The sequence below is a fragment of the Chamaea fasciata genome, unplaced genomic scaffold (assembly GCF_029207755.1).
Source record: "Chamaea fasciata isolate MVZ Bird 193981 ecotype frontalis unplaced genomic scaffold, bChaFas1.0.hap1 SCAF_12, whole genome shotgun sequence".
Taxonomy (NCBI): domain Eukaryota; kingdom Metazoa; phylum Chordata; class Aves; order Passeriformes; family Sylviidae; genus Chamaea; species Chamaea fasciata.
Window position 1 is genome coordinate 4,580,511 of NW_027094097.1, and position 16,380 is coordinate 4,596,890.

A 16,380-nucleotide genomic window follows, 5' to 3' on the forward strand; every position below is an offset into this window, starting at 1 on the left:
TCCCTTGTCCCTAGGTGCTCCCGACGAGGTTGGGAGGGTGTTTTTTTTTGCTGTTTTAAAAACCACCACAGCAGCGGCCAGATGTAAAAGAGCCGTAAACTTTTGTGTTTTTCAAAGTGCCGGGCAGAAATTCGTTTCCACCGCTGCGCAGCGTGAGCGCTGCTGGCGGGGGACAGACGGAGCCCCGAGCTGTGCGGGCCGGCGTGCGGCAGAGCCGGAGGGGGGCACAGCTGAGGGGGAGCCCTTCAGGAAGGGAGGGAAGCCCTCGGGCCATCCCCCGGTGCTCCCCGGGCGGCAGGAGACGCTCAGGCAGAGGCAGGAGGGGCGATGCCGCCGCGGTCCCGCCCTCACCGCGCCGGGGAGGCTCCGCGGGCCCCAGAGACACCTCGGGCGGCGGCAGCAGGAGGAGGAGGAGGAGGAGAAGAAGGAGGAGGAGCAGAGCCCGGCCCCAGCCCCGGCCCCAGCCCCGACCCGCTGCCTGCTGCTCTTCCGCCGGCTGCAGGTGAGACCGCCCGGGAGGGGCGATGCCCCCGCAGGGTGAGGGCGCGGGGGTCGCGCTGCGCGGACCGCGGCTGGAGGAGGCGAAGGCTCGATAGGTTTTCCCATGTAATGGTTATTTACTACCTCGTATGGCACCGCTTGATACACTTGGGAACAGCGGACAAATGTTGAAGGCCATGAACCTTTCCCCAAAGTTTACTTTGCTGAGAAAAGGCAGATTTGGTAAAGCTGCGACGCCTGAGTGTTGGCGCATGAATGGAGAATTTGGGGGTTGTCTTTGGCTCTCAAAAGCCAAAAGCTGGCTTGTTTTTAGTAGAGGGTATTTCAGATCTTTTTTGCATTGCAGGTTTTTTAACACGGTAGGGCTTTGAACTGCTGAAAGAGGTACTTAAATACCAGTGTGAGTTGGAAAAATGAGCAGAAGTTTGGTTTGTGTTTTGTTTTCCTGCTGAATAGGCGAGTTATTTCTAATCTCCATGGGATGCGTTATGGCATTTTTATAACAAGTGTTAATAAAGGGGTTAAAACATATAGTACAGCGTTGGATCACCATTGCTGGGATCTGATGTTTGCCAGTGGGAGGTGAGGATATCCTAGGGCAGGGGCATGGCATCACCAGTGACACAGGACTCTACTCCACTCTGTCAGGCCTGGGACATCTGTCATAAGCAGCGAGGATGTGGTCAGCACAAGTGCTGAGAACTGGGTAGAGACGCTGCGAAACCCTTATTGGACACGCAAAGTAAAGATGCAGTGCAATGTTTGAATTTGGTTCGGCATAGAAGTCTGTTTTTCTCCTGTCAGATGTGTCATGTTTTATCTGTGTTACTGAGAGCCTGACACGCTTGGTTGTGGCCCAAGACCATGCTGTGATAAGTGCTGTGCAAATACAAGGAGGAGAAAATCCACACAAGTGTACCGAAAAACTTTGGATTTGATTATGAAGTGGTTGAGATTTATTATAGAGAATAAAGCTTCTGGGCACTGCAATATGAAAATTTCTTCATAGTGGGAAATAGGCTGTAAAAGTTCCTGCATTAGTGACCTTCCTGCTTTCTGCCGGGATTAAATGATGGAGGGGTTCAAGGTGTGGTGGTTTGTTAGTTTGTTTTTTTAATAGAAAAGAGGGACCTGGGAACTTCGAGAAGGAGCTCACCTCAAGGGAAAAAAAAAAAAAAAGTAAATAATTTTCTTGTTTGTTTAGGTATCCTGATCTTTCAAATGCTTAAGTCCTGATCTGGAAGGAGTTTTATGATCCCCTCTAGGTGGAAAAAGAATGTATTGAGGTGTACGGTACACCTTGTGATACTGTGCACTCATGGTGTGTTTGTAGTGAATTAAGTATTTCTGAGAAAGGTCTTCATAGCAGTGGGTGACATTAAAAACGGCGTTTGCCAAAGTCACTACACCTTGATAGTTTCTCACTATCCAGAAGCTTGGAACAGTAACGGAGGGCTGTGTGGAATACCTCTCTGAAAACCGTAAGCCAATCCGGATTTCTAATGGCCATTATAGCTTGTTAGTTTTGCTTCCAGAAGCCATTAGTAACAACAATTAGGGTCACTGGGGGTTCTTGGAAAGCAGCCATTAAACTTCTTAAATTTTTCTTAATGAAGCTAATGTCAACACCATTAAGAGTAAACAAGGGAGAGACTTCATTCCCTAATGTATGTGGGTATTTCTGTCCTCGTGGCTTGTACTAAGTGAAAGAGCAGGTGCTGTTGAGAGCTAATTAGTTTAAGGTGTAAGCCTGGGGATGATGATCACTGTTTTCTGTTAACGTGGGTGTTTGTGTAATTGCCAGTTGCTCTTACATTAAAAAAAGAAAAGACAGTATTACCCGTGGAATTGCAACAAAATCTCTAAATTGAAATCTTAGATTTATTCTTATGTTACACCTTTGACTTGGATTTAACATTACAGAATATATCAAAGTTACTTGTTCTGATTTTAACTTACTATGAAGTCTGTAAAATATAGGGTGAAATATTTCCCCCAGTTATTGTTCCCTCAGTCTTATAGTTTGTGTTGAAGTTACGTTTTATCTTTCTGGAAAAGGATCCAGACCACCTGGATTTGTTTCGGATTAGTACAATGCGCTCAGCGTCTGCAGAGTTTCTGTACTGCAGGTGTCAATTTGGGATTCTTCCGTATAGAAATACACTTCTGTGTAAATCGAGGAGTGCTTTGTTGTCGTCGGAAGTGCGGCTGGGGGCTGAGGCGCGCAGGAGCAGCTGACAGGAATGGGATGTGCTGTGGGGGCACGGCAGGGTCGGTGGCTGCGCTGCTCCCCGCTGCTCTTGCGCTCCCTCCGACAAAGAGCTGAGCCCACCAGCAAACTGGCGCTGTCAGAGTTACGGACCTTCCTTAAACCAACAAACTTCTCAGGTGATAGCCGGGACCTGCTTGAACCAAAGATCTCTCCTTCCTTCCCTAACAAAACCCGGCCAACATTCCAATTGTGAAGTGCAGTCCCTCTAAAGCGCCGTTTGAGGAGAGAACTGGTTCTTTCAAAGGCTGAACACGGCATAAGGAGGGAGATAATCTATTAAACCGGCATCTGCAAAGTTTCAAGATGATTATTTGCTAAACTGACGGGATGTTACAGTGTGAAATAGTTTGTAAGCACTGTATAGTTAGTTCATCTTGTATTACAACAAGGAAGTGCAACTCCTTCCCCAGGCCATTACAGAGGACTAAATGAAAAGTCGGTCTTGTGTTTGGAAAAAAAAAAAAAAAAGAAAAAGAAAAAGAAAAGAAAGTTTTATATTTTATGTTTTGACAACAGTAAAGACATGAATCTTGGAGTTTCTCCTATTTTTACAAAACCAGAACATTTTCATCTGGAAAAAAACGCTATCTTAAAAAATTAGGAGTTTTACAACACTCTTATCTCATAATAAAAATCACTGTTATCTCCAGAGCCTTGGAAACCACTTTAAATAACTGTTGTTTGTCTTTCACCTCTAACACCAACCTATCCTCCTGAGGCTCCTCAAACAGGATCCAGGCTCTGTCTTGTGGTGTTGAGCAGCAGGGCTGTAGTCCATCCGTGCGGCCAGGGGGGCAAGCCCCGCATTGGATCTTTCCTTTGGAAGTGGTTTTCTTTGCTTAATATTAACATGTGATAGCATAAATATGCTGTCATGATATTTCCTGCACACCATGTGTCAGTTGCTACTGCTGAATGTTACCTCTTCAGTTAATAAAATGAAGGTGTGTGAGAGTTGGAATGATCGTGTCTAGGTTACTCAAAGATAAACAGCAGATTTTAAGTAGAACCTGAGGCTGCTGTTCCTTTTCTAACCAAAGCATTGCTTTACCTCAGTACCTTGGAATTATGACACGTGTCAAAATGTGCCCTTCAAACTGCTTTGTTTTGTGTCGTGTCTTTGCAGTAGCACTTTCATTAAAAATAAACAGACCTCCTCCTCTGTAGCAGCCAAGCTGCTGGTTTGATTTCTACAGCACAAGCCCTGCAGTTCAGAGGCTTCAGCTCTGTTGGTGCTTTAAAGAGGAAACAAAGTCAAAGCTGGCTCTCCTGTGACAGGAGGGCTGTACACACCGCTTTTCCTAAGAGCTTCCTTCACATCTAATGGCCAAAACGTTCCTCTCTTAACAGCTGTTCTGTAATCCTCTTTTCAGCATTAAAGGCAGCTTCTGGTCTGTAACTGGAGAGAAGGAACCAACGGGGTGTGTTTAACTTCTGTCTCTGGGCACAAAACTGAAGTGAGTAAGCAATGATTCTAGTTAAACACAGAAGATTACCAAGGCTGCCACTGGTGTAAATTAGAGAAAGGGGACAAGTTTCTTTGAGCAGAGCTGGCTGTTTCTGGCAGCTTCTCCCTCAAGTGCTCCGTGTGTGCTGCGTTCACGGCAGTGTCTGTGTGTTTGCTCTGCTCAGGTTGCTCCCTTCTGGCAAAGTGAAGTGCAGGAGGTAATTTTCTGGCTCGTTCTCCAGTGTCCTGTATCGTTTAAGGGCAGTGACAGGGCTTTGTCCCACTTTCTGTTCCGTGCGATGCACAGACAAGTGCTGTTTGTCATGCGAGTTGCCATTCAGCCCACAACAAAGGAATGTATTTTTTTTAGGTGTTCAACAAGAATAGCAGTAAATTTATTTTTTTAAATAATGCTGCCTTGTAAATGGCTTGTTACAAAGCCACAAGCGTAGTCTCAGAATCAATACAAAAATGCTTTAAAGGGCTTTAATAAAGTTATCAGGTCTCGAGACTGGGTGCTTTATTTCAAGGAAGGAGACAACACAGTAAGTGTTTTATGGGTAGACAAATGTAGAAATAGTTTACCTGGGACTGTAAAATTTTGGGTTTATGTTGTTACTTTTCACTCCGTGAATTTTTGTAATGACAGATAATGATAAGTTGGCATTTCAATGAGTTGAATAAAATACTGCAGTAAGATGCTCTTCATTTGTAATATCGCCTGGGGTTTAGTCAATATTTACTGAAAGTTCAATTTGGGACGTTTTCTGCTTAATTTATATAAAAATATACAGTCATGCTGGGGATTCTTTGAAAGAACTAGTTGATGACCAAACCACCTAGCAGTGACTAATTCTTACTTGAATACTGTTTTCCACCCAGGTAACCAAAACGGTGAGGGAACAATGTTCTAGCAGGATGACAGAACACATGGAAGGGCTGAACAAGGAATGCAGCTGGGAAAGAGCTCACAAAGGTGGATTAGGACAGACTGAGCTCCCTGGGGTTTATTCAAACTCAGCTGAAATTAATGGAAAGGGGCGATAAAGCCCTGATCACTTAAATGCCAGATATTCTTAGCACCTGGCTCATGTCAACCTGAGCCCATCTGCTGCGGTATTTCAGGCAGGACCTGCTCGCTCAAACAAGCTCAGACTTAGGTGGGGAAAAACCCAGACTGGGTCAAGTTGAGAGAGGATGAACTTTGTACTGGAGCTTTTTTGTGTGTCTTTCTCTTTTCCCCTGTTATTGCTACTGAGCACATGAGGGAATAAATCAAAAAAAAAGAAAGTTCCGGTAGCAGAAGCGAATTTTGGTTTCAGTTTTCTCATTTGAAAGGAAGTTGGCGTACCACTGTCAGAACTTTCTCACTCCTGACGCTTTGCCTGACCTTCTGCTCCTCCTTTGCTGGCAGTTTCAGCCGGGAAGATGACAGGCACTTCAATGCCAAGGAAACAAACACTTATATATTTGTGAGATACATGTTTGTTGGAATAAACCAATATAACAAAAAATGTGTTTGATGGTGTGTAGGCATTGCTAATACATTTCGATCAGGAACTCGGTTTTGAGGTTAAAATTAACCTTCCTCTAGATTTGACATAACTACCAGTCGCTTTGTATTCTTGTGGGCAGATTGAGTTTTGGGGCTTCTGAGCCCAAGTTTGCTCCGTTATGAAGTGTCTACCTTATTCATAAATTTAATGATTTTTCTTTTTTTCCCCAGCAAGGTCTTGTGTATATACAAGAGGGCACGGCCTCTTTTGGGAACATCCTGGGAACATTACATCTCTTTCTGCTCACTTGTTATGTAACAATGACTAATGATGTTTGGGTAAAAAAGTGGGGTTTTTTCCTAGAAATATGTGACTTTGAATATGGACACAGAGGTAAGCACACTGAAGGCTGTGATTTTTATGGTGTAGCTAAGCTGGCTCAAGGAGCAGCTGTCACTACAACTAGCAGCTCTGTTCACTTCCTGCCCCTGTGCTTCCACCCCACCCTGAAGTCAGCCCTGGTGCTCATCTGACCTGCTGCAGAGATGATTCATGAACCTAAATGGACAAAAAGCAGGGTTTTTTTTTTCACAGAATAGGCTTTTTTAAAAGTATGATTTCTTTTTTCCTCTGTAGGAACAGAACAACCAGGCGAGAGGAAGTGGTCAGAACGTACTGTTGAACTTCTGTGACAGAAGAGTGACAGGCGGGGGCAATTCCCTCCTCGTCAGTGGTGGCTGTACTGTAAAATTGAGCTCCTGATTATCCAAGTAGTAAGTCATACTTCTGAAATATGCTGGGAAAGTGGCCTGAACTCTGTTTTGGCTGGAGATATTGCCAGTTGAATTGTTACCCAATTTTGGTATTTCTTAAGAGTGAGCTCTGTTGTACTCATACAGCAGGAAATGAATGTTAAAATATTTCACTGTAGTACTTTTAAACACTCATCTGTTTTTTTGTTCATGTTCCTGAGGAGTATCCAGTTTGGAATTTAGTAGTTTTTTATTTTTATGTTTACATTTCTAATTGTAACAATTACAAGCCCCCCACTCCCTCCTCCTTCAGGATGCTACCCTTTTAAAATAAGTCAGAAGATGCTTTGCAGCACTACAGCAACAGCTGAGTTGATATACATTGTGGTTTGCTTGGGACTGTGCAATGTTGTTGCGCATTAGATAATAACACAAAAATCAACATTGGAAGGTTCTCAAAGCTAGGAGTTGCCCCAAAATAGTGAGAACTTGATTTGATAACAGTACAAACATCACGTTTAGCTTTCAAAGAAATAGGAAAACCCAGTGAAGTTTCTGGTAAAAACAGTTTGGTGCAGTTTTTACAGTGCCACGATAGGTGAAATTCCACACAGGCAGTTTATTTTCCCCAGTGAGCCGATGTGTTGACTACTTGCACGTTCAGAGCTCACTTGTGGAGTTGTAGAACACGATTCAGTGGCACAGGTTGTCAGTCTGAGCAGAGCTGCATGTGGGTGTTAATTGCTTCTGGTCAGGTGCAGACCAATTATTTAACGATCTGGTTAGCTAAAGGAGATTATATTGCAATTCATGAATAGTGTATTGGGATATAAAGAGGAAAGCTTTGCTTTTCAAAATTCTGGACACATTTAAGCTTTTTTCATATATTAACTCTGTATTCCATAGCCATTTATCAAGCATGTTTACACAGGGAATTTGGATGTAGTTGTAGCTAAACTGGTTTATCAGAGTAGCATTAAACACTTGTTTTACATGTTGAATTAATTTCTGTCCTACTTTTATGCAGGCAGCTGTATTTGGAAATAGATTCTCCTGTACTTGTTTTAAGCTGGTTCATGGTTAGGCTTTTTCTGGAGTTCTCTGCTGCCAATAAAAATGTGTGTACGTAAAGATACATAAACGTCTATTGGTAAAAATAAAGAAAACTAAAGCATCAGTTCTGAAGACCACAGAATCCGAAATATAGTGCTTGTTTCTTTTTATCTTTCTGAATGGCAGCTTCATCATATTCTGTGTATCAGTATCCCAGGCATCATTATTTGGGTTTATGCATTTACAAACAGCCAATTTTTTAAGAAGCAGCAGCCAAAAAAACCCCCCTGAACAACCAAACTTACTACTTGCTGGTAAGTCTGAGGAGTGTTGGTTGTAGAAAGTATGGGAACCCTGGGAATTGGAAAGCCGTGAATCAGTTGCCGCAGTTTTTACACGCTATAAAAATGTTCTCATTAGAAACTGAAGGGTTTTCAAGAGGCAAAAAAAAGTGAGATCAGGGGGAGGAGGAAGGATTTCTTTAACTGTGCATTGCCCTCACAGAAATGGGATGGGTTGCAGGCAGAGGAGACCTAATTATATTGTACTATTATTCCATAACGATACTGCAGTGGACTTGGGAAGAACTTGCCCTGATCCAGAGTCAGGCTTGGGTTAGTGCCATTGATGGGAGGGGGGGACTCTGGAGATACCAGAAGGGAGAAGGCAGTGTATGCCTCCTGGAAACCTGGTGTGCTTTAACAGCTTGTCTGAAGGCAGCTGCCTAGCACATTGGAAATCAGGCTGTCCAGAAAAACTTTTTAATTGCTGTAACCTGAACTGTGCTGTCAGAGCAGTGGCCTGGCAGTGGGCAGGGGAAGTGTGCCAGTTCTGAGTGGGGAACAACTCCACTGCTCTTTCCAGCCTCGTGGTTGAATTTTAATAAGTTCTCTTTTTTGTATGCAGGTTAGTGATGGTATCACCCTGATTTGTGCCTTCTTTTCAAGACACTAGCCAGCTGTATTTGTGTCCATCCCATGTGCAAGTGCTTTAAGCACCTCAGGGTTCTGGCTGCAGCCTCCCTGAAACCCCTCACTGAGCCTGGACCTTGGGAACACATGCCCTAGACATTAAAATCAGTTCTGACTCTGTCTTTTTGAAGTAAACAAACTTTTCTGGAGTCCCACCAGCTGGAAATACTTAACTCTTGGAGGCATGAGGTAGCTGACAGTCACAAAGACAGAGCTATTTGTGGTGGGAATTTTAAAAGAAGTTTTCCAGGTGATGCTAGTGATCGCTGGTCAGTGCAAAACAAACTATACAGCATACTGTTCCCTGAATCTTCCTTCTCTGAAGTGTTCTTTAGGATTTGGACAGTGCTTCCCGGGGTTCCCATATCTCTGCTCCTGTACTTGACACCCCCAGCAGGGGTTTTTCTTTGCTCTGTGAGAAGGATCCAAGCAGCCTTTGATTCCTGTTCCCTGTGCTGCTGTGTGACCCTCTGCCCAGTCACAGACCCTTGGGTGGTCTGTTGCGTGGTTACCACACAAATTGAGTTCAGACCTGAAAAACTGGTTTTTAAATGCAGCAGCCACCTGTTCTGCTGGGGAACAGCCAGGTGATTGTGGATGATCTTTGTTGGTGTCTTGTTCAGCAGAGCAGGCTGAGTGCTGCTCCTTCCTCGGTGCAGCGCCGTCCAGCCAGCCCTTCCTGTCCCCTTGTCACATGAAGGACTGTTGTGCTTAAAGGGCTTTAGTAATGTCCAGGCAAACTTCAGAAGTGTGTTGGCTCCTGTGACAGCCAGGAGGAATTTGTGATTACAGAGCAGAGCTGCTTATGATGGCAGGGCTTCCTCACCTCCCCCAGCAGTGCACACAGGCTGCACAAATACCTTCTAACGCAGATGTGTATCCTTACACCAGGGGAGCAACGTGGTAATTATGGCCACACTAGTTTTTACACAATAACCTAAGAGGGTGGCTGCACAAAATGTTGTCAGGGGGCAAGTTAAAATCTCTTAGTTATTACCTGTGTGTACTGTTATCCGACGTAAGGTAAATGTGAGACAAATTATTCTGCTTTTCTTTACAGGATGCTGCGAGTTTGTACATTGGCAGCTACAGTGGGAAATTTTACACGCTGTTGATTCTCATGTTTTAATTGTTCTGCTGATAATTTGTTTGTGTAACTGGGTAGGCAGTTTTCTTTGTCATGGTAGCCTTTTAAAAAGTCTTTAAAATCTGGATAATTTGGTAATTTGGACAGACCATTTGTAGCAGGAAAACCTATTGTGTGCCTTTTATTGGAAGTAAAACCTGAGTCAGCATGATCTCAAGATTAGTTTTCTCCAGTTCCAACCTTCTTGGGATGATTGCTTGTGTTCCTATAAACTATTTATTAATTGTTAATTCCTTTATATGTTGCTATATAGCTAACAGCATGGAACATCGGCAGCAGTGAGTTTCATTCACCTGCCCTTTCTTTTTTTAATAACATGATAGTAACCTGAGGGGTCACTGCACCTTCCTTGCAGTATTGTCAGATATCGCTTTTGGTTATGAATTGTTTGCAAAATGAAAAAGTCTTTCAGAACAGTATGCTGATTTCTCTCTTCTTTTACAACTTTTTATCACCTTTTGGCCTAAGGCAAGTTTTTTCTCTGCAGTCAAATGCTGAAAGCTTTGTTTGAAATACAATTTTGTGATTTAGGGTCCGCTAAAAATGTTTGCTAACATTAATATTCTAATAAAACACTAATGCTGTGTCAGTGGGCTTAAGCATTCTTATAACTTCCTTCCTGTCTTAATGGAGAAGTCAGCAAACTTTTAAACTCTTTCTTAGGACTTTTAGTTTTTTACATGTATTTCCTAATAATTTCAAGCATACTAGTTGAAGAAATACGTGGTGAAGATTATATGCTGTCTCTGGACTGTGCCAGGGTTTTGTATTGATGCAGTAACATCGGGTTTGTACTGACTAATTTCTGGCCAGAGCTAGACATACTGCCTGCTCAAAGTCACTGACACAAATATGAGTACTGACATAAATATCTGCCTCTATTGATGAGCTTCCTGGCTGTTCTTTTGCTTGACTTCTGCCAGAATGAGAATCTGCCTTTACTTCTTTGGGATTTCTTGACCCGCAGTCTGAGTTCCTTGATGCGTCATTCGGTGAATCATCCCTGTTCCTCAGACTGACCTCCTCTTGATCCTTCCTGTAGGGTCAGAAAACCAGGGCAGACTGGGAGATTCACTCAAGGGCTCAAGGAGGAGCTGAGTGCTGCTCCCTGGCTGCAAGGGAAGAGCCCCACTTGTGTCTGGTCAGTCTCAGCTCTGGGGAGGTCATGCACACACAGCCCTGTCAGCATCCCCTGGGAAAACACAGTTTTGTGCTAACATCCAGATCCATCTCAGCCAAAGGAGGAAATGTTAAAGGAAATTAATAAAATCTAACACCACTTAGAAAAATTGATGTATTACTTATTATATTTGCTGTCACAAATATATTTTTCTGCAAAATCCTAAGTTTTGTTTATTGTGGCTGATTTGAGCTTTATTTTCACCGTACAGATTTATCTCATGCCGTGATGTTGATAAAGTGGTCGTCTAGTGCTCATAGTACATGTTAAATCTCTCTTATATGTAGGTTTTTTGATATGCAGCTTTGATTTTTCTTTACTTCTTTTGTTTGTCATCCCGTCTAGGAAATCAGGATTTCATAAGTCACTGGTTTGGGTGGAGAGTTCAGCGAATGTTGGTTTCCATGTTCATCATATTTAGACACTAGCTAGTGTCTAAATATAAAAACTTGTCTTAATGCTTTCTTAATTTGTGCTTGACGTCTGCAGCTGACAGTGTACAACGTGTTTCCCAATGGGACACTTTTTTCTTTTACCCCACTGATTTTCTTTGAACGTCACTTGAACCTTTGCACATCTCTTGCAGATCTGTTTTCTCCCCCACGCACCCTTTTCTAAACTCCACCTAAAGCTGGGAGCTTCTGTGAAAGACACAGAAAGCCTTTTTCAATGCTTGTCACTGAACACTTTCAGTGTCTTTTTGTAAAAATGCTCTGGAGCAATTAGAGTGTTTTGAGACGTAAGTTTTGACTGTTTGCTTATAATTAATTTCACCTTATTTTATCATCAGGGGTTTCTTTGGGCCGATGTGTGCTTATAGGTATATTTAGCAAATAGACAGTGATGAAATTATTGGTATAGTCCAATATATGTGTGCCTGAATGCAATAATTGCTAAGAGTCATTTTAAGGAGTGGATTTAAACGGAAATACCTATCAGGCATTTTCACTTACATTTTATCCTTTCCCTTCCTTATTCGAGGTCTGTATGCTTAGGCTTAGCATGGTGATAAAGTAGAAGTTTGGGTGTAAAGAAGTGTTTTATGATTTAAATTAATGTTACAGCATTTTTATGTCTGTGTGTAATGCATACAGTGCCTAGAAATGTAGATTTGCCTGTTTTATGCACAGGTAAGGTCACTGAAGGGTTGCACATGGCTTCTGATTTTCCTTACCCTGAGACACTTGGATGTTAGTTCCTGGATGAAGTGGATTGACTCGGTGATAAATATGAATATGGGGTTTGTCATATCGTGCATTATGTTGTATTTCAGTGGTTTCTGCTTCATATGTTTAAATTAATTTAAAACCAACAAACTGGATGAAGTGTCAGTGTGTGGGCTTTGGATTTGTAAATATTTGTGAATCGTGTTACATCAGAAGCACTCTACAAATGTAAAAGTTTGGGTTTTTCTTTCTCACTGTGAACTCATATGTCGTTTGAGACTGGCAATCAAATGCACAAACTACTGAGTTTGGAGATTAGCCTCTGGAAGGTGTGCAAGATAAAAAACATTAGAAGCTGCAAATTAGTCTCAAACGATTGATATTTTTTCAGTTTGTATGTTTAACTCCCCTCCATCTAAAAGAGTGAGCCGAACATTTCAAATAATTCTTCTTATCTGCAACGTCCCTTAATTCTTCCTTCCCTGTTTCCTGCTCTTGAATACAGATCCTTTTGGTGTATATCTTGCCATGCAAAAATTGTAAATTGAAAGGGAAGAGCACCTTTTGTTTTTTTTCTCCGTGTGAAATGTCCGGATTCTTGGGTAGCAAACTTGAAGTGCGTTTACTGGTGGAAGCATAAACCTGGCAGTCAAAGGATGTGAGTGGTGCTCCCAGGGTGATTCTAGCAAGTCTGATTTATTTCTGGCTTTTTCATTCTGTGAAATGTTGATAGAAGTAAGAGTACATAAGCTCTTATTTACTCATCCTGGAAGCTCCCAGACAAAAGTGGAAAGCGTTCTGGACATTAACAGTAATTTGGCTGCTGGAAGTTGCCCAAAGTACTGGCAGTGTGTTCTTTCTCTGAGTGAAAAATAAAGTAGCAGTTCTTCTTTCTTTCATAAGCGTATTTGTGTCTGGATCCTGCTCAGCAGCCTGTTGTGAAAGTCATCACTTCTAATAGCACGGTGCCCCAGGGACCTCCACGGGGCACTGACGGGCTCAGGACTGACTCAGAGCCGAAAGCGTTGACACTGCTCATCTAGAAAAATGATGCAATTACAACTCTCCTCCCCTCTCTGGGAAAGCATCTTGGATCTCCTCATTCAGTTTCCAGAGGTGGGGTGAGCCCGTCTGACTGGGGTGAGTCTTCCCTGCTTGCATACATTTTTCCGTCCCTGTTCTTTACAGTCTTGGGTATTTCCTGCAGGTCACAGACTGTGCATAACCAAACTGTTTGTGGCTTTTTTCTTCTGTTAGAATTTCAGACCACCCTGACTACTTGGTTAGTGCTAAAGGTGTTGAGAGGTCTGTTTTCCCCTGAAAAGCTGATCTCTTCTGTTCCTGGCTCTTGCCAAGCGTCTCTCTGGGCTGTTCCTCAGCTTGGGGCACATGTGGGAGCACAGGTCCTCCCTGTGATGGCTGCAGCAGCATTTTTAGGTGAAGCACATTCCTGCTGTCACCTCGTTGTTCTGCCTCTACTCTGCAGCCAACTGCTCTCAGCTGTGCTGGCTGAGCTGCCTTCGAAACTTCTGCGCACCATCACTGATCCTCTCTGCCTCCTGGGCAGAAAGAAACAAAACCTAGGCGAGACAAATGGGTATTTTTGAGTTGGTCCGTAGTCCTAGAAACAGTGACATGCACATACTGAAAGAATGGTGTGGCAGCTAGATAGGAGTAAGTGATGGGGAGGAAGAGGGAAGAGGAGAAGCTTGTTGAGCAAACATTGCTGGAGACACCCGTTGTGGACCCAGAGCCAGGATCAGTGGGTTTATTTCTTTAAAATGAACAGCCAAACTCCCTCTCTGTTCATTAAACTGACCCAGACTCTGCGTGTGGGGAGGATGGTGATTTATGAATAAGTGTGCACCGTCTGCTGGAGCTGTTTGCAGCTGAGCACATCCCAGACACCTCCTGTCGGCCCTCCCCTCTTGTGTCAGGTTTGCTGCTGGGCACGGACAGAGCTGTCCCTCAGCAGTGGTGGCCGCGGTGCCAGCTTCAGCTGTCCCTCAGGAACAGTGGTGGCCTTTCAGCCATGTGAAAGGAGGGAAAGGAAGCTCAGGGGTTCATCCCCTGTTCTGTCACGCCGTTGCTCAGAGGTGCCGACTCCATTTGCTACTGAAAAACGGGCGTCAAAGGATCCCCCCTCGTTTCTGTAAGTGAATCTACGGCACTGATTGCTGTGTTGTTTTTCTAACCACCAAGGCTCTCAGTGGGAGCTGAAGCACGGGCATTCTGCTATCCTTAACATCATGATTCTTATCTAATTATATATTTATTTTTGAAAATATAATGCTATTACACAATAACCGAATTATTATTTTATGTGATATTTAGGGCCCAGCATTGTGCTTCCTGCCACAGCTCAACAGGCATTCTCCTCCAGGAATTATATGTTTCTGGAAGTATGAGAATTAAGTCCAGCAAAAGATTTAAGTGCCAACAAAGATGTTTACTGTAATAAATTGCTGTAGTCCAAAATTATTTGTGTCTTATAAGCTTGGGACTACTGTACTGCTAAAATGTCTTCATTTATTTTGTTGGCACCTTTTGTGGGTGGAAATTGGTATTAGGTCAGTTCCTTTGGGAGAGAAGAAAGGGGATACCACACACTTGGAGTCTGTCAGCAGAAAATCCATAGGAGGGACAAAACAAATGGATTTGAGTTCTTTCCTTTAAACACATTTGTTGTCCTTCTCCTGCAGGGGCTAAGGGCTTCAGAAGGTTTTGAGGATTTGTACGTTCACAAGATGGAAATATGGGATTACAAGGGAGAAAAATAGCTCTGGAATTTATTGTGCTTTAACTACAGGATGTGGTTATTGAAATAATGTTCTTGGGCTTTTGGCAACAGTTGACTCTCAGGCCTGCTCTTAAACTGTGCTGAACGGCTTCAGTGGAAGTTAGAAGTAATGCAAATTTTGAACAGCTGACACTTATTAAATGGTGATTTGTGCTTTCACAGGAGCTCCCTGATCTGCCAGGGAAGAATTGCCCAGTGAACCCTCAAGTTTGGTTGCTCTTCCCAGATCTGCACCTGAGGTGCTTCACGGCATGGGTTTTGGTTGTGCGCTTTCCTCGAGTGTAACTGCTGGCTTTCGCCTTGGGGTTCTGTGCGGAATGTGAGGTCTTTGAATCATTGAGATCTTTAAGAAACTGCCAGCAGGTTGGATCTTCAGGCTATGGCTTATGTCCATCACTAGTTTGTATTTTGTTGGGGCGTAGTATTCACGACAATTTGTTGTTTCCTTCCTCAACATCTGAAGAAAAACTTGGGATGGATGAGTTGTATTGTTCAATTACATTTTCATGGCAGGGTATTGCTTTTTCTCAGTTACTTCGTAGATTGTAATTTCTCAATTTTTGTCACTTATTTTTTTAAATCTAGTTATGCCATTTGATCTGATGGTGAAGAGTTGATGTTGCATTATTAATTTGGTACGTTTTATGTCTCCCTTGGTTGAATTAAGTTTCCCTTAAATTAATCAAGGACTGTACTTGTTATATACACGACTGTTGTTGTGTACTTCTCTGTGCTCTAATACTCCAAACTTAAAACAAAGGAAACATCTGGGAAATAATAGGGGTGTTACTAAGTAACTAAGTTACTTTTTCTTAGTACTGTAAGGTTTTGGGGTTTTTTTCCCTTTTGACCCGTTTTAGCTTGATAAAGTTCAGATAGTTCAAAAAACAAACAAAAAAAATCCAAAAAACCCCAAACCACCAAAACACGATAAAGCAAATCTGTGCTGCAGGTGCAGCATTGATCCGGCGGCTCAATACCACACAAATAACAATTTGGTAGGTGTGAAAAGCAGCTGCTGCTGTAGCAGTGAGGTGCAGGGCTCATAATGTAACTGGTTAAATGTTCTTCAGTCAGAATGAGAGCGCCCCACAAGCTGTTGCTAGGGAAATGGGCGCCTGTGGTTAGTGTTGAATGCAGAGAGGCTTGTCTGTCTTGCAGATCAAAAATTGGCTCCAAGTACTTTGTGTATCACTTTACTGCCGGAAACTTGCTGCTTATCAGCAGCCTGGTCTCTGTGCCTCTGAGGAACTTCAGTTACAAACACAGAGAGAACCCTTTGCTTTTTTAGCTCTCTTCCCTTTACATTTTGATGTGAAGTATTTCTCCTCTGCACTATCTTTGTTTGTAATGTGTGTGTGGGACAGGAATATACTGTCCCCAGAACCTGATCCCAAGGAGACTTCTAGGGAGCAGCACCTCAATCCCTCTGTAACTAAGAGGAATCTTGCCTGCAGCTGTTTATCAAGAACTCTGGACAAAACTGTTTTTAGGCATTGCTTTTAAAAATAATAAAGTAAAAGTCAGTGAAGCTTTCAGCTTGCTGTAGTCATTGCATTAATTCTCTAAATCTCATTGTAATTCTCTAAGGTGTG

General features: G+C 42.9%; 1 protein-coding gene across 1 annotated transcript in view; it reads left to right on the plus strand.

The window, feature by feature from the left end:
• Positions 1 to 338: 338 nt before the first annotated feature.
• ADCY7 (adenylate cyclase 7) overlaps positions 339 to 16,380 on the plus strand; it is a 58,991-nt gene continuing 42,949 nt past the window's right edge. Inside the window, exons 1-2 of the mRNA XM_066194237.1 lie at positions 339 to 502; positions 6,353 to 6,489. The gene's annotated coding sequence lies outside the window, so the exon portion shown is untranslated. The remainder of the gene's footprint in view (positions 503 to 6,352; positions 6,490 to 16,380) is intronic.